Below are 13,310 nucleotides of genomic sequence, written 5' to 3' on the forward strand. Positions count from 1 at the left end.
AGTCGATGATTAACTGCTATTTCACTGACACACGTAATCGTAATTTGCCAATAGGTAAAGTTCAAGCGCAAGACAACGTTACCCTAAACGCCGTGGCTGGCACCACGAAGTTCTGGAAGGAGACCAGCCTACGATGCGACCATCCCATTTCACCGCGTCGTTATTTAGCTGCGCGTCATCTTATACGCGCACGCCAAAATGATTTCCATCATAAATATCATAGCGGGAACGTGACTGCCACCGCTTTTGCTGCGACCGCAATCAGTGGAGAAGCTCGCGGACGACGGGCAACCATTACAATATGATTATAACATATGTAACTGTAGCCAAGTAGAACCGAATGAGTAGTAAAAGCTCATACAAATGCGCGTCGTGCATCGGGCCGTTAACGGAATGCGGCGGAATTGATAAGAACGCTTCTTACAGTCGGGTGACCAGTGACTAGCGAACGAGAAGATACATTTTTACCGGGAAAAGACTGCTAGATGACACCTGCTGTAAAAATGGCGGCCACAACAACGTCAGCTAGCTCGAACAGACCGAAGATGGGTGGCGTGGCCAAAATGTTGAAACTACAATCTGTGGCTACATGCATATTTGCCCGCTTCTCCGCTACCTAGCACTGATACGGAGTTGTCGCATTGCTAACGCGGATGTGGCTCATGAGAGATAGTTTGCAGCTGTTGAACGAGCAGTAGTGCAGGTGGTGATGGCTGTTGGCTTCGCTACGAAAGTGAGTGCAATGGCTTTTCACGGTACAGAGTCATTTTTGGCAAATAGCGATGATCAGGATCCAGTGGCTAATGGCTAGCTGGAGAATCGTCATCATATGCCTGCTTATCGGACACGGTCGATGCCTAGCTTCGGTTTCTATTTCTATGATACAGCATAATTTTGCCCTGTACCATGACGCCAGCAATAGCGGCAGCAGCGCACCTCCCTGAGTTCACTGACGGACATCTACACATAAATAGATACAATCACTCAAGTGTCACAATATCGAATCAATATCACCAACTTGAATATAAACTGTTTCTGCAATTTGTGTAGGAATACATTTGTTGACACCCGTTGCGTCTGGAGCGAAAGGCTGTGGAGAGCGAAAAAAGTCCATGAGGACGTGTGACCTGGAGGGCTATCTCAGTGTGACTTAATGTGGAGCAATACCTATTCCTCAGGGCCCCGGCTTCGTCTGTTCTAGTAATGGTTAGAGCGGGATCGGTTGTTAACTAACAGGCTGTCTGCGGCCACAAATGCTCTGTGATGCCACATGAATCCTAGAAATGGTAGTCGAGACTCAGGCAACACAAAGACAGAGGAAGGTTTTTGACGGAAGTGGCTCCTTTCACTGTCTCCAGTCTGTTGTCTTTGAAACGCGGTAAAGCCTCTTCGTCTAAAGGAGTTGGAGATATTTGTCAAAACATGGTCTTATTACGGCCGAAAAGAAGACCATCTCGGCTTGTAATCATGTTGAGCATGCCAAAATAGACATTGCTGGTTGGTTTATAGAAGTTCAGCCTGCTCGACAAAGGAAGCTAGAGACCTTTAATGTGCGGGGATATTTTAAAACAAAGAAAGATGTATTATACCCCGCGGGGCTCGTAACAGGCGCTTCTAATTATTTTCAACACATAACCATACATCATATATTCGAGTCAGCGCGCTGACGTATGGCGATACGAGAACGCGTGGGTTCGAGGTAATCGTGTGTGTGTCGCAAGGATATTTTTAGCTATAAGTGCTTTCGAATTTAGATAGACCGATAGCTAGCGTAATACTACCCTTTGACAGGCTGGCCTATAACAACAAGCCCTATTTTTGCCCTTTTGTTGTTGACTTATAGTTGTGAACATATGAAAGGAAGATTCCAAATCCCATTATCCCCTCTCCCCTCCGGCAGCACCCCTTTTAGATTCAACGTTCGATGACAGGTTAAATGTGACTCGGTAGCTCTAGCTGGGAGTTGATGCCATATTGTCAGGAATAAACGTCAGTTGGGTACAGGGCCTTTCAGTTGTAATTCCTAGATGACGCCGTTACCTCACTTCCTTACGGATAACATGCATTCATCATTCAAACCACTACCAAAGAAAAAAGGTGTCTTCACCCCCGGAGCTCAATGCGGATTCGGGACAATCTTTAGTTGTGCGGGATCATCCACTTACTGAAATACAGAATGATTTCAAACTTAAGTTTGCCTCCTAATTGCTAAAACGGTGTGGACCAGGACGGCTGTTAAGACGGAAAGGCGTCGTTTACTGCCAGCCACAGAGCCACTTTTGTGTGCTATTCAATATGACAGATTATAATAAACAACTGCAAGCTTGTAAAACATCGTTGCGAAGCATAGACTGGAATTTGCTAACATTAACTCGCAGTGTTTCTTTTGTTACCAGTGTGAAAGTACTTACTATATACCACATTCGGGTCTGTAAAAATTGACATTATTTAAAGGGATTCAGATTTAGTAAATTTAGCCGTTGATTTATCTCGACTGTACGTTTTTTCCAGGAATACGTAAAATACGACATTTGCAGTAGGCCATTAATTCAGTTTGTGAGAAGGAACTGTGTTACAGTGTGTGACGACAGCCACTTATTTCTCGGGATTTAAATACATAACGTGAAACATGAAAAACACATAATACTCGGGATAATAAGCTAATTCGTATGAATTCGGTAGGGCGTACATTAAAATCCAGATATTAAACTAAATATATTCAAAGCCGAGTTACTATAAGCCGATATCTTGTTAGCGCAAAAATCGAGTTCGGTGTTTTCATCACTACGTCGACTTATATCATTTTCTCGAACTTTATTTGATTTTATTAATTTGCAAATGAGCCACGAACTAGTTTGCCTCACAGCTCTTCTAAGGACCGTGCGTTCCACCTAACATCTAAGGTTTGCCCCTTGGAAGAGCTTTGACAATTGAAAATGCCCTGGTAGACAGCCGCAAAACTAAACGCACAGATATATATGAACGAAAGAAACAGGTACAGCCTCGTGGTAAGTGGAAGTATTTAGGAGTGTGACTATCAAGTTAGAGGAGCGTTATCCTCCTCACATGGCCTGTAAGGAGAGTAGTACAACCATCGCTAAAATAACAAACCTTTTATTCGTTGTAATTACAGGGCTATCGCAGGTAAAGCGTTGCCCTGCCATTATGTTCGGTACTAGGATAATTTAATGGCGATAATTCAGCGATATTTCAGGTTTGCATTTTCACTGTGAACACATTATAGACTCCATATATAAAGCGTTTGTTTGCCCAGGCTATACATAGTGTAATGTATAGATTTGAACTATAGTACGCATACACCCATTGTTTTCGGGCGATAGTGCAATAACCAACGGTATTGCATTTATGCTCGCCGCCCGATAGTCGAGCAGGACATGTTTGTATGTGGCCAAAAAAAGTCCGGTGCCATCTATTCGGGCACCATCATCGTAGTGGTTAAGATAATTTCTATTACAAAGATCGTCGTAATCTTTACGACGAGCAACACCATTATAATTTCGATTTGTAGTTTGCCTCTTTCCCCTATACACACAAACGTTTGTTCTACAACGAATACTGTTCACGCTTCCATCTTAGTACCAGCATTAATAGCCAGACGAATATTACTACGGGAACTGCCGCGATGTCACATGGTTGCTCCCCTTGCCTTCAGCCTGAATAAAGCAAAGGTAGTTTCCGTTACGAGCCGCTGCTATGACAGCGCTTACAGCAACGGGATCGAGCTACATGCGTAGTCACACAAACGACTGAAGACAGCTTCAACGTGGTCCAACCAGCAATTGCCTCCGGTGCCGCCCCCAGCCCCTCTCATCCCCGTCTAGCAGAAGCAACAGCCACCGCCGCATCGGGAAACAGCTGCTGGCAGTAAAGGCCAACGATAACAGGGACTCAGACATAGCAACGCGAGTGTCAGCAGCATCGTCTGCGTGAAGTAGCCACGCGACAATCGGGTACCAGCGAATGAGCTGGAGAGTTGCAGGAGCCACGCAAAGAATACTTCTTGCTGTGGCTGCCGCCGACGCCTGCTTGAGCGTCTGCGACATTTAGAATGACGCGCCACGATTTGCACTGCCCGAGCGCGGTGGGTCATATTCGGCCTTCTGCCCCGTCAAGTGCTTGCCGCCCCGCCGCTGGTGTCTCCATCTTTCACGCAATCGCCAGCTGTATCTGGCTGCGATGCCTGAATTAATTAAAGAAATGGGGAACGTGAGAGAGGGCTGTTTGTGGTGGTGGACTGACAACGTGCAGACAGTCGGTGTTTGTTGCAAAGTTTCAGCACCGTTGCTGTGCAACCGTTCGTGCGACGCCAGGTGCGGTACTTTTACAATCCACAGTAATTGGAGTAAGTGCAAGACTTGTCTGCTGTGAGCATCGGCTTGCACGTGCATGTATGAAAACTTTCCTGCACGTACCTGTATAATAAACATTCATATATGATTGAAAAACATCAATCTCAACAACTTTGTGTGCTTTACACAGCGGAGCCAGAGTGCACGACTCGCTCACGGCCGTTTCTACGTACATACGGCTCCCTTCATCTGTTTATTCGTGTGTATGTGTGCTTATGTCTGCTCGCATTTTTGAATACGTAAACATCTCCGTAGATCTCTTCGTCTTTGGTTGTGAGGTCTGCCCGTGCATGCACGTGACTGTATACAACATAACCCGGACTTAGCCTACCACGGTGCAGGCTTAGTTTCTTATGTGATAATGTTCGAGATAGCCATCTCAAACTGAAATTATCCGTTACCCCTATCGCTGTTATCCAGACAGGATTTGGACAGAGCCTATTAGGCGGAATTGCTTATCTAGCTCCGCTTTTGTCCCTTTGGCTCGTGTTTATGGACAGTATGATACAGGAGCCGCTTGTTGTGTACTATATCGTAATCGACCACGCAACCCCTTTCGTGCGGCTTCTATATCCGGGAGTACTAGTCACTGTTAAAGGGGCTATGGTGAGGGTCAGAAAGGAGGCGTGAGATAATTTGGACTACACTTACATGCAATGAATATTACGCAGTTATAAGAGGTATTCCTTGTTGAGACAAAGGCATGATGTCACCAGTAACGATCTCTCACACTAAAGCCGTCGTTGCGACTGGACGGCCTTTTATTGGACTGTTATTTAGACTGTCTATATATCGTACTACGTGGTTAGGTGAGACCGTTATTCAGGACAGAAAGGTATAGGCTCTTCATCTTAGCAGATGCTTTTTCGAATATTACCATCTGCTCAAATTAGAACTGTGATATGCCCATGAAGTGTAAACATGGCATGCATTACAGATTTATATAAATTTTGAATACTGTAGATAATTATATTCTCTATATGTATAGGGGATTGGCTTGTCTTCGCATTTCAAGGTTATCCCGACAATGATATTATTTTTGCAACTAGGCCGTGCTTCACCGAGTCATCAAGGCCTTTTTATCTAACTTATAATCACGCGCGTAGAACTTTTTGAATCGCTCAACTACCGAAAAATTGCGGCGGGAACTACTGCGATTGTGATTCAGCTCAGTCTCGTTTGCATTTAAGTCCTATTCCAACAAATGTGCCAGCGAAATCAAGCGAAACTGGGATTAATCGCCAATGGGACGTTTGTGAGAACTGCCAGCGTGCGTCTGACAGGCCTTCTCAGCAGAACATACGGTAAAAGCCGTTATGGACTTAAGCTGATGTGATACCCAATTTATAGTAGTATAACTGTCCTTCATGACAGCCGGTACCCTTGTCATGATCGTTGATAAAATGTCCCTCCTGTAATTATGGGTAATCTTCACGAGATAGTCTTATTCACTTGGGTTCAAATACTACATAAACATTATGCGTATGTGGCAGGATAATATGTTTTATTATATGCATAAATGTATTACTAATATTCGTCGGGTAGTCAGGCATCTCAGACAACCTTGTAATTAGCAAGATCTACAAAGAAACTGTGGTTATCAAGTATTACTAATTATGGATAGAATAAATTCTACGATCGAGTCTGTCTATGTGAGTTACTTGAAAGAGCATTTGATTAACTAATATCTTTTCTTAGTGGTCAACATACTTTTACATTTGAATAGGTGACATTTAATAACCAATAGCACCAGTTACTTAGCTGATTGGCGTTCTTGAATTAGGCTCTGCAGAATCAGGCCACTGTTTTTTTTTATCCATCTCCGCTCGTGTGTGTGTGTAAGTCCGCTTTTAAATTTTTCGGCTTTTTAGTTAATTATGTATTGATTCAACGGCTGGCTCCTTCCGATACACAGCGGAGTGTACTCACGCCCGGGTCTCTAGGTTTAGCACGCGAACACGTTATCTTGGTGTCATCATTAGATCATCCAATCATTCCGATTTCCTGCGTCAGCTAGCTTTTTTCCTCTGATTTCCTATCATCTCTTGCTCCAGTGGCAAAAAATATTTAGAGCAGTAAATACTATTATAGAAGACCTTATATAGGGCTCGCTGATAAATCTCGGCTTCGTCCAAAAGAGTCAGCATTATATACAATACTTATATATAATATGAGTTCATCCTCCTCTTTGCTATTAGGCAGTAGTAACATGAACCAAACTAAAGGGACTCTTACAACGTTACAGTCAACAACATATAAAGTCGAGGTATTATACAGTATTACTATTGTTGACTGGTCACCGTTTGTATGTAAGCGTACAGGATGTTGAGGACATCGACAAATTCGCTTCGAGGAACTCCACCAGACGCCAGCGTCAGCCTTAATCGACTTTCGTTGATATTCCCATCTATACGAGTGTGTACTACATACAAATGACGGTGAAGCAAACGACACAATAACCTGACTAACCATATGTACAACGAACGACTTCAGCGTTTGGTGGCATCCCCCATTACGATGCGGTCTTCAGTGTCAAAACAATCACTTGACAATCGCAAATATCTGCTCTGGCCTCGGTGGCTTCGGGTGCCAGCATGCGTCAGGGCCACCGTTGCTTTCTTCGGGGCAGTACAGAAAACGTAATTTTCTATACAGAATATCTTTAGTCAAACGAGATGATGTCCACTCATGTGGTGGTCTAGCGGGTCTTGTCTGGTACGCTTTGTAGTGTCCATTATATTTGATGAAGAGGCGGGCAACCGTCGGTGATGACTGAAGATAATCAGACATAGGAAGCGGCTGGACCAAAAACTGTTTTGAATCAGCGGGACATTTTAAGTTTACTTGGGAAGTTGAAATTCAAGTATTTTATAACAAAAGCCTTTTATTTGGGTTCCACTATAATACACTGTGGGTCCACATTCTGGGTCCTAGAATTCACAAGCAGGGTTATATATATATATATATATATATATATTTTGGCATCTTTTCCAGTCATTCCAGTCAGAAGACAACAACATTCTTCATACATATCCAGAAATCACAATATTTAGCAATGAACATAATCTGCCTACGATTATTATAACGCAGTTTCGCCATGAACCTCACTGCTAAGGATATGATATTACAGGTTATTACAGCGTAATGAGACTACATATCAGGCAATACCTTCATATGCCTACGGTCTATTCCTAAGGTTTATATATATTATAGCGCGAGATATCATACCGTCAGCAAAAAATCTCAGCTAAACATTTATCTGAAATGATCTCTTGAGGAAGCTCTTTTCTGGAAGCGCCAAGTTGTTCACAACCGGGTTGTGTCTGTCGGGTGTCCCCAAATTATTCCTATTATAAAACTGGGCTGTGTGTTAGCACTAGGGCTTGTCTAGTCGTTGTAACCTTCAAACAAATATTCAGATTGTATCCAGTGTGTCAATCTTATCCATCACTGCTTGAGTATTGGTAGCGTTGTCTTCAGTACGTGTTACCGGTTTCCCTCGCTAACGCTGTTCCACCCGTTTGTCTTCATAGTTGTCTTTCTATAAATCGTTCTGTGGCTGGGAATCGTGGACAGGGTTCAAAACATAGGTGGCCTGTTTTTGTGCCTGCTACGCAAGCTATCGTGTGTTATTCGTGTTTGAATCGGTGCGCATTCCCTTAGACTACGATCGACCGTGGAAAACAGAAGCTCGGAATGGTTGCGACCTTTTTCTTTCCCTTCAACCTTGTTACGACGGTGTTAGTCTCCAAATGTGTTTATGTATAACTGTAGTTAGATAACGGGTAGTTCCTAAACGTTTCAGTAGTTGATAACTTGTGACAAATAACGTATCAGTACGACGAATACGATCGCATTAGTTTGAAAGAGTCTGCAGTGAGCACGCCAGTGAATTTACGGTAAACAGACTATAGTTATTGTCTCATAGTTGGATGGTACTTCTGTAAACCTACGCGATCTATAGGCTCCGTCAACTATAAGTATTCTTATTATACACATTATGACATGCTGCAGAGACATGTGTTAATCTCATTGCAAATATTTGTGACATTAACGTAAACAATAGCGAGCTATAAATAGAAAATCTCGTCTGATACAATTTGTAGTTGTTGCGAAAAAGGAGGTGGTACAATGATTAGTACCTGTATGAGATTTTCGGTAACTTTTTTTTTGACGTGGAAGACATTTGCTGATTCTATATACGGTACACAGCAATCGGAACTTGTTTGTGTGAAGGTGCTAGTAAATCGTTAGCCTATCCAGCCGACGTCAGAATGCCAACTTACTAAAAACTTAAACTTACTAAAACTTGAAAGCCACGATGAAGTCTTCGATGCCTCGAAAGTCAGTTACCTGCAGTGCATACAAACGAAACAGAACAAACTATATCTTATTGTAACAATGTTATATATGTACAGTATCCATGCCTTTCAACTCTTGTGTGACAGAAAACTTTGTTGGACCTCGTTGGAAACATGATTACATGGAACAAGACTAAGGCAGTACAGGCCTTGTCATATTAAAACTGATTGGGTTAACCCAGTTAACCTGGGACCCAATCTCTGACGGTTTGCAAAGAATAAAACCGAAAAATGATTAGAATTACAGATGGTAACCAAGGAATGCAGTAGTAGACCGTAGAGGGCTTCGTCATTTATACGATCACCAACTCCGACATATATATATATATACGACTAAGTCGGCTATTTAAACAGATTCAACACCTTTTCTACGTTATATGGCGCCATAAAATGATAATGACGCTAAAAAAAAGATACAAGGGCATCGGCTACCCGTTGTTCTTGTCGGAGCAGCGAGTTACATATATACAGCAGTATATATATATATATATATCAGTTTGTTCGTACATTGATTGAAGCTTATCGATAGACCACGTATCTACATCGTTGATCATGCCCTGACTTAGTTCTCAATGGTCGATTTGTTAACGTGACTGGGCTTATCGAGACAGATAACGAAAAATAATAAGGAAGAAAATAACTGCAATGATAGAAACTCTAGTTTATGGGCTATACAACTTTCGCGAGACAATGATGGTGCCGAAGTACAAACGCCCTTAAGGCCCGTCCCAATCATTAACAGCTCTGCAATAGCAGCAGCACTAACAGTTGATAGCATTGTAGTCGAGATATGGATAGGTTTTCCGCCAAGGGCCGAGGCAAAACGATGAGAAACGAAAGCCGGTTGGCCATGTATGTACTTGTAAGTGGATAAAGTCACCGCTGCAGCGTTCGAGTTGTAATTCTGGGTTGGGTTCTGGTTATTAGAAAAAAAAAAAAAAAAAGGAGGTCCATGCTATGTGAGGGAACTCCTACCGATCTTCTGGTATCTACGTCCACAAAAGTCGGCTAGATGCTACATTGGTGTCGGTGATTTATGGACATGTTGTAACCATGAAATATCTCGTTCTTTCTACAGCGAACGGCTCGCAAGCAGTCAAATTCGTATATTTTATGTATAAGTTGGTAGGACGCAATCTTTAAATACAAAAGGGCCAGATAATAATCGTCAGATCATATAAGTCATTTTGATATTAATAATAGTTGTGTCAATGAAACACCGCAACACACATATAGTTGTTGTCATGTTGTGAATCATGAAGATCAATCTGCAAAAAAGGTCGAAGTAAAAAAGGCCAATAAAAAGCTTCAATAAGCAATTAAACAAAGCAATTGGCTTAGTGGATTTTGTTTATCATAAGAAGTTGACAGTCTTGAGCTTACAATGCCCAGCATGTCATACGTAGATATAAATACGTACTATAGATATATAGAACATTTTGTATATGCATAAAAAATGTATGCGGCAAGATCACAATTTCGACATAAAAATAAAATTTCGACCTAATCCTCACCTTATGCATGCTTATCATCATATTGCACAAGGCATATTGCACAATGAAAGCCATTTTTAAAAGGATTTTTTGCCAGAAAGAGTCATGCCTCTTCGTCCCATTAGAAGCTACAAGGTTTAGCACGCCAAAGACGATAGATACTGCAATGAAGCTGATTAAGTTATACAACAAACTTTTGACCTTTTGTCAGTCCATGTGTTCTCTGCCATTTCTGTTTGCCATGGCAACGCTTTGCTCCAGCCACGAACGCGTACTATACAGGCTACAAGATCGTGAAGCAAATTTACCTATAATAGTTAAATAATGAGTTACAAAGTCATGATCTTCATCAAGGACGGCTACGAGGGTCAGCTTCAATACTGTGACGGAATGATGAATTAATTTCGTGTTCGAGTCGATATTGATATCTGTTCTGTAGTAAAGCATCGACTAGTTCCGGCCATTTCGTACGAATGTTTGCTACAGTTAGTCGGAGCTAAGGCCCGAGGGTGAGTGTCAAAATGCTCTTTCATAACCGCTATTTTCTACCCGCTAGGTAGCTAAGTGAGAGTAGCAGTTGTTTGTCAAAGCGGGTCAGTTGACTACTTTATTAGCGTCACCTGCACGGGACGACACTGCATCACATCGAGGTGCGATAGGGTCGGCTGCAGGACAGCCTTCGCTTTGACCCCGTCTGAGTAAATCCGTGAAAAGTAAATATTATCAGAAATTTTACGAGAACAAAGGTCACTAGTAGCATCTTCTTACACGCTGCTTTGCATAAGACTGATAGTACATTTTTATATTTTTTTTTTTCAAATCGCCTAATGGTTATAGTAAAGGCTAAAGGTGAATCGAAATTTCGTGCCTTTCAGGCAGCTTTTGGAACGGTTGTCCCACGTAAAACACGTGGTATAGTTATATATCTTCATTTAGTTCTTGTGATGACAAAATGTCGGAATATCTTCGCTAAACGACGAACTAAAAATATTACCATTATGATCGTCGGGAATTTAGATGCAATCTGAATGTTTGGTGGACAGTTTTATATAAGACAACATTTTGTTTGTTTGAATTCGTTATGACACGTACTAAGTATAAACAACAGCAGAATTTGGTTAAGCTTAAAGGCTACCTCTAGTGACTGTTTAAATCATGAAAGAGTTACATTGCCTAGGTCTCCATAAGAAAAGCTTGGACATTTCTATGACCATTCTATTATTAAGTAGTTCTAATTAAGGGGTAGAATTTTTCATAGGCAATCGAAAATCTTCTTTAGAAAGAACTACGGCTTTGTTTCTGGAACAAGTTCTATATGACTGTTGAAATCTTAGAACATGGCTTGGAAGACATTTTGATTACTCTCAATACTTCTCTAATCAGACTAATCGTGATTTTAGGGGCCTCAGACAAACAGCTGGCCACTTTCATTGAACTTAATACTATCTACTATTTAGTCATAAGTCACGATATGGGTTCTTTCAACCGATATAGCTAGCGAGGATGCTGCTAAACCCGTACAATGTAATTCACTAACGATGTTGGCTCTCTTTCAGTTGTTACGCTGCGACGATACCTATCGGCAGCCCATTGCAAAACGAGCGCGCTTGGGTATAGGGTTATTGCCCGAATGTCGCCGTATTGAAACTTGAAAAAGGTCTTCTGCAAGCGGCGGTCAAAGACCGGAGCATATTGCCAGTAATGCATTGCCACTGATTAGGCTCGAGCAATCTTCTAACGCCCCGTTCAATACCTTAGATCAATCGTACTGGACCCCTATTGCTAGGTCACGGGATTACAAACATTGCAACTTTGGCAGCACAGATTAAGGAGAATATTAACGAACATAGGAGACTTTCAGGACGGGCTACAAAAACGGTCGAACAGTGGATGTAAGTTGAAAACCTTACATAATATGGCTTAGGTAGAAGATCGTAGTTTTTCTATTGTCGAAACTATAGCAATCAATTTATGGTCATGCACCAACCTACTTATATACGGATAATAAGCCAGCGGTCATTGCAAGCCTCCACTGTTGATTCAACTGTTACTTGACGATCATTGGATTCAGGGAGCGATCGGTCTATTTGTAAAGCTTGTTACAGCGTGTGATTTTGTAAGTGGAATCAAATGATACATCCGCCCTATAGGATCCGCCTATGAAGAAGATTGCCGGGTGAGGACAATCAAGGACAATAAAGTTATACAACACATATATATGTGTTGAATACCAGAAGATAAAGATGACTGATTAATTACTACGTTGATCTAAAGTAAGAGCGTCAGCACCTCTAGAACGCACCGAGGTGAAAGCATACGTATTATTATGATATTATCCACGATCAATAAAATATTCTAAGCACAGTTCTGTCACTCGGAACGCACCTGACGGGACCAATGTTATCTTCGCCGGTTCGGGTCTGTGGACATTACGGGTTTCTGCCAAATTGCAATTTGTGTTCCGATAAAATAGAGAAATCACCTCGATTTCAGCCTGTCAAGCGTTTCGTGGAGTCGTGGTCGCCAACCGCTCTGGTCGGTCGGACACAATTCGATTCCATGCAAAATGTTCAAAGAGCCATGAGTGTTAAATCGGCTTAACGCTGACGTGACAGCTGGTTTCCAGTTCAAGAGCATTGTCGACATCAGCATGTCGCACGATAACCGTTACGTTCAACTGGATTGTAAGGCCTGCCCCATGATGCTAACCGAGTAGAACGGTTGGATCGCAGCCAACAGCTCTACGGGCGTTCAGCAATCTTGTGCGACAACGGCCATACGGCAGAAGATAATCAAAGAGGTAAAACTACCCTAAGTCGTTTCCATCAGCATCCTTCTGTGGGTGCATGCTTTGATTCGCATTGTTGATTTGAGGAGAGCACGTAGCTGTCGTTGAGAGAGATCAGGAATTAGTAAGTCATTTTTTAAAGATGAAGAACTGCCATATCGTGATGGGAGCCTGCGTTCCCCGTCCTCAGCAAAGTGGCGGAACGATAGGTGCGGATGCGGCAGCAGCAGCAGCAGCAACAGCAACAGCAGCAGCAACAGCAACAGCAGCAGCAACAGCAACAGCAGCAGCAACAGCA

At 42.3% G+C, this 13,310-nt stretch overlaps 2 long non-coding RNA genes across 2 annotated transcripts in view; one reads left to right on the plus strand and one right to left on the minus strand.

The window, feature by feature from the left end:
- Nucleotides 1-360: 360 nt before the first annotated feature.
- Nucleotides 361-13,304, plus strand: LOC111262048 (uncharacterized). The gene is made up of 3 exons (XR_002681343.1): nt 361-733; nt 10,486-10,733; nt 11,781-13,304. It is a non-coding gene; the product is annotated as an uncharacterized LOC111262048 (long non-coding RNA).
- The window catches only part of LOC147753248 (uncharacterized), a 14,229-nt gene continuing 4,507 nt past the window's right edge, over nt 3,589-13,310 (minus strand). The window contains exons 2-3 of the long non-coding RNA XR_015311792.1: nt 8,674-8,723; nt 3,589-7,300 (exon numbers count right to left, since the gene is read on the minus strand). This is a non-coding gene — a long non-coding RNA (uncharacterized LOC147753248). The remainder of the gene's footprint in view (nt 7,301-8,673; nt 8,724-13,310) is intronic.

This window comes from Varroa jacobsoni, unplaced genomic scaffold (genome assembly GCF_002532875.2).
Source record: "Varroa jacobsoni isolate VJ856 unplaced genomic scaffold, vjacob_1.0 scaffold_624, whole genome shotgun sequence".
NCBI classification, from domain to species: domain Eukaryota; kingdom Metazoa; phylum Arthropoda; class Arachnida; order Mesostigmata; family Varroidae; genus Varroa; species Varroa jacobsoni.